Raw genomic sequence first — 6,000 nt, 5'->3', positions numbered from 1 at the left:
CTTCGTGGGGCTCGAGGTCCACCCGGCTAGCTGTTAGCAAGAAAGTCTTGAGATGATTGGTAGGATCTCCTTTTCCTTCGTAGCTCGAGAACTTAATTTTGCCGGTATCTTTGATGCGGACTCGAGCTATTTGATCGGAAAAGGGAGTTCGCCTCGATTCCTCGATCACCCGAAAAATATCCGGAGCCGAAGTGGTTGCACTATGCATCACAGACCGCATATCCCGGATTTTGCTCTGCATACGGAAGATCTCGGGATTAGTGACATACCCCGGAGTCGAAGTGTTTCCTTCTACAGGGAGAGGAAGACGGACTGGGACCTCAGAAGATCGGAGGACACCAGGCTGAACCGGAGTATGGCCATCGCCAGTCAGCGGTGGCGCTGTTTGTGTGTTGGTTTGGGGCGGGAACGAATCTCCCGGAGTGACATTTGTTGCTGCCACTTGCGAGGTGGAAGGTGGAGTCACACCGGAGAAATCCAAAGCACGTCGACGCGGGTTTTGGTCGGAGGACAGGAGGTCGACCCGGTCGGCGTACGCGCGGTGGGAGGCCGAGAGATCGGCTACGGACGTCGTGATTTCCTCCAGACGAGTGGAAATCTGGCCCTCCAAGCTGTCGAAACGTTCAGTAAGAGCGGCGGAGGCGGCTTGCTGACGGTCGGACTTCTCGGACAAGTCCTGCAGGAGCTTCTGGATCACCTCCAAGGATGCCTGATTGGGAGAGTCGGTTGCCATAGCGGTGGTTGTGTGGAGTGTACTTGTGTATGAAGTCGGAACTAACGAGAGTCAGGCGATAACTACCCTCCTTCTAGCGCCAAATGTGAGAACTGAAAACGAGCTTCTCCTTCCGAAGTGATTTAACTGTGGAGGAGCTTATCGCCGTTAAGTAATTCCGAACTGATTTGAGAGAGTTTTTGAGTATTTGATTTTGTATTGCTTTTTCGGGAAAAAGGGTTTGATCCCCTACAACTGACCCCCCCTTACATATTTATACCGACCAATTTATTACTAAATTAATGCGCCATTAATAGGACGCGATTTGCGCGGACTAATTAATCCTTTTGAATGCGGGAATCTTTGACCTGGACCGAGCTGCGAACTGACCAGCACGAAACATCTCCGCTCTCTCTTCCTTTCTCCGGGCCTGATGGGCCGATCACTAATTCGCTCTTGGCCCAGTAGACTAGCCCGGCCTAGGCCCTCTTGCCTNTATGACCATAAATGTTAATATTTTATCGATATTTTCTCCACCAAATTAAAAAATTTTAAATACAAATATTCTAATGGTGAAACATCTTAAACAAATAAGCACAAATTTGAATAAAACAAAAAAAAAACTTTAACTATATATATTTTGTTTGACACAAAATGGATCCATTTGAGTTGAAGAGGTTAAAAATAATTATTCAGCCAATATTCACCATTTGAGTTGAAAATGTTGAAAAAATTATTCAATCAATTCAACTGAAATTTTTTTAAAAAATGAACAAGTTAAAAGAGAAAAGGGTGCAAATGGTTGCTAGTTGCTACAAACTGAATAAGTTAAAATTCAGCTGAATGATAAATTCAAAAAAGTGGATATACAAGTTAAACATTTTCCTGTATAATTAGTTTAATTCAACTTATTAAGTTGAATGAATTTAGTAGTTTTTTTTTCAACTTCTTCAATTCAAATGGTGAAAATTGGTTGAATAATTTTTTTCAACCTCTTCAATTGTACAACCATTTGTACAAGTATTCAAGTTGTTCATCTATGTTTTTGAAAGTGAATAAGTTGAATATCATTCAATCTAATTTTATTTAATTTTATATTTTCAACTTATTCAATTTTGTGTAATCCTTTGTAGTACTTCTTAGATGATAGATATAGTATTTTTATTTGAATTGATTTATCGGGCAGTTCCGGTTGTTTACCTAGTTGTTCGCTGGTTTATCGTCTGTTTTATCATAATACTAGATTAGGACCCGCGGTACACTGCAGGACAAATTATTTATAACTAAAACATTTAAATTATAAATTGTATTTATTGGTTAAATATGTTTTAATTATATAATAATTGTTAATTTTATGGTTTAAATTTTAAACCATATAATACTGTAATATAATTTATTTTTACATAATATTTATTAATCAATTTAATTAGATATATCTATTCTTGGATACAAATAGTGTTAACAAAATAATGAAATGATGTTTTACCCGTTTAACACCAAATTAATGATATTTTAAATTTATATAAATATCGACAAAACTCATCCCGCTATATAACTCCGTCCCGAGATATTCTAACTTGCACTATATAATCTTATTTTTTAATATTTATTGTTTTGTATTATAAATATTAGATTGAGTTGATATGTTATTTATTAAGGTTGTAACCATTTACATTTTATAAGATTGGCGCTTCTTATAAAGTTTAAATATTTATAATACTTGAAATTCTTAAAATGGTTGAGTATTTTTCATATTTGAACTTTCGTAAAAGTTTAAATATATTATTAATATTTTAAAGGTCTTCTAACTTTTTTAAAAGTTGAAATATTTATAAAGTTTAAATATTTTAAAACTTCATAAACGTTTAAATATTATTAATATTTTTAACATTTCATAAAGTTTAACTTTCTAAAAAAATAAAATATTTAAAATATTTATAATTTTTATAAAATATAAATATTCATAATATTTAAATTTTTAAAAGTTTTAAATATTTATAATATTTAACTTTTAAAAAATATTTAAAATAAAGAATCGGAATAAACCAAATAAAAGTTTTTTAGGTTTGAATGCGCGATTAATTAAGCTTTCTACTCAATTTTATTATGAATCATTTTGGTCTCTTTTATAGTATGACTCTGAACTATTGCCCAATTTTTTAGGCGATGTGGGATATTGTACCCGTATTTTTTAATTCATCTATTGAGTAATATATGTCCGTTTTTAAAAATTTGTATTACATCATGTAAAAAATCACAATTTTTATTAACTAAATGCATTATAGAATAATTCAAGATAATTTATATATAAATTCAAATAAAAATGAAAGGGAATCATATATTTATGTTTGAATAAGGTAGAAAGATTTTCTTATTTTTTAAAATCTTATCTATAATTAATTTTGAAATTTTTGGTAACTAATATTAAAGTCAATGTAAAAACTTTTCAAAAAGTATTTTTGAGCAAAAAGTGCTAAAAAAAATACTAATACTAGTATAGATATATCAAACCCGAAATGAACTAATTTAACATGGATATTATAAGGCCCAATTAAATTTGGCCCAAGAAACGACTAAAAGGAAAAATAACAAACAAACCCTAATAATCTGAAAGCGAGGAGCTATATATAAACGATCTAGGGTTTTGGCTGCTGTTTTCTTCTAAAGCCGCTGCAAGGGAGATAAACTCGTTGATTTTTTCGCAAACCGGAGCTCAGAGACTGATCTCGGAGCTAAAATCGCAGCAGCTATGGCGGAGAAAGCTGTCACTATCAGAACCAGAAACTTCATGACCAACAGGCTTCTCGCCAGGAAGCAATTCGTGAGTTCCTATTCCAATCTCTCTGTTCTCTATGTTTCATTTCATGCTCACAGTGCTTGTAGCCTCTTCGCCTTTATAATTAAGATAGAGATGCTCGTAGATTAGCGGATTCGTAGGATTCATTTCGATGTTACATTTGATCACTACGAGTTCAGATTTTTGGTTATTGGTGTATTGTTGATTTAGTTTTTTTTCTTTGGAAAGTTAATAAACAGATTTGTGTACCAAATTCTTTGTAGGTCATTGATGTTCTTCATCCTGGAAGAGCCAATGTTTCAAAGGTATGTTCTTTACTTCCACTGCCTAGTGTCTATTACATTTGTGCGTAGTTGTTAGAGTATGAGAAGGTTCTGAGTGTTATGTTTACTGTCTGAAGGCTGAGTTGAAGGAGAAGTTGGCAAGGATGTACGAGGTTAAGGACCCCAATGCTATCTTCTGTTTCAAATTCAGAACTCACTTTGGAGGTGGTAAATCTTCTGGATACGGTTTGATCTATGATTCTGTCGACAACGCCAAGAAATTTGAGCCCAAGTACAGACTGATCAGGGTAATATGCTCTTTACTTCTTTTATCANGCTTTGATGCGGACTCGAGCTATTTGATCGGAAAAGGGAGTTTGCCTCGATTCCTCGATCACCCGAAAAATATCCGGAGCCGAAGTGGTTGCACTATGCATCACAGACCGCATATCCCGGATTTCGCTCTGCATACGGAAGATCTCGGGATTGGTGACATACCCCGGAGTCGAAGTGTTTCCTTCTACAGGGAGAGGAAGACGGACTGGGACCTCAGAAGATCGGAGGACACCAGGCTGAACCGGAGTATGGCCATCGCCAGTCAGCGGTGGCGCTGTTTGTGTGTTGGTTTGGGGCGGGAACGAATCTCCCGGAGTGACATTTGTTGCTGCCACTTGCGAGGTGGAAGGTGGAGTCACACCGGAGAAATCCAAAGCACGTCGACGCGGGTTTTGGTCGGAGGACAGGAGGTCGACCCGGTCGGCGTACGCGCGGTGGGAGGCCGAGAGATCGGCTACGGACGTCGTGATTTCCTCCAGACGAGTGGAAATCTGGCCCTCCAAGCTGTCGAAACGTTCAGTAAGAGCGGCGGAGGCGGCTTGCTGACGGTCGGACTTCTCGGACAAGTCCTGCAGGAGCTTCTGGATCACCTCCAAGGATGCCTGATTGGGAGAGTCGGTTGCCATAGCGGTGGTTGTGTGGAGTGTACTTGTGTATGAAGTCGGAACTAACGAGAGTCAGGCGATAACTCCCCTCCTTCTAGCGCCAAATGTGAGAACTGAAAACGAGCTTCTCCTTCCGAAGTGATTTAACTGTGGAGGAGCTTATCGCCGTTAAGTAATTCCGAACTGATTTGAGAGAGTTTTTGAGTATTTGATTTTGTATTGCTTTTTCGGGAAAAATGGTTTGATCCCCTACAACTGACCCCCCCTTACATATTTATACCGACCAATTTATTACTAAATTAATGCGCCATTAATAGGACGCGATTTGCGCGGACTAATTAATCCTCTTGAATGCGGGAATCTTTGACCTGGACCGAGCTGCGAACTGACCAGCACGAAACATCTCCGCGCTCTCTTCCTTTCTCCGGGCCTGATGGGCCGATCACTAATTCGCTCTTGGCCCAGTGGACTAGCCCGGCCTAGGCCCTCTTGCCTATTGCCCGAGATGGCAGATCGTGGGTACAACACATATGACCATAAATGTTAATATTTTATCGATATTTTCTCCACCAAATTAAAAAATTTTAAATACAAATATTCTAATGGTGAAACATCTTAAACAAATAAGCACAAATTTGAATAAAACAAAAAAAAAACTTTAACTATATATATTTTGTTTGACACAAAATGGATCCATTTGAGTTGAAGAGGTTAAAAATAATTATTCAGCCAATATTCACCATTTGAGTTGAAAATGTTGAAAAAATTATTCAATCAATTCAACTGAAATTTTTTTAAAAAATGAACAAGTTAAAAGAGAAAAGGGTGCAAATGGTTGCTAGTTGCTACAAACTGAATAAGTTAAAATTCAGCTGAATGATAAATTCAAAAAAGTGGATATACAAGTTAAACATTTTCCTGTATAATTAGTTTAATTCAACTTATTAAGTTGAATGAATTTAGTAGTTTTTTTTTCAACTTCTTCAATTCAAATGGTGAAAATTGGTTGAATAATTTTTTTCAACCTCTTCAATTGTACAACCATTTGTACAAGTATTCAAGTTGTTCATCTATGTTTTTGAAAGTGAATAAGTTGAATATCATTCAATCTAATTTTATTTAATTTTATATTTTCAACTTATTCAATTTTGTGTAATCCTTTGTAGTACTTCTTAGATGATAGATATAGTATTTTTATTTGAATTGATTTATCGGGCAGTTCCGGTTGTTTACCTAGTTGTTCGCTGGTTTATCGTCTGTTTTATCATAATACTAGATTAGGACCCG

This window comes from Camelina sativa, chromosome 20 (genome assembly GCF_000633955.1).
Source record: "Camelina sativa cultivar DH55 chromosome 20, Cs, whole genome shotgun sequence".
Taxonomy (NCBI): Eukaryota; Viridiplantae; Streptophyta; class Magnoliopsida; order Brassicales; family Brassicaceae; genus Camelina; species Camelina sativa.
Note: the sequence above shows the minus strand (reverse complement) of the source record.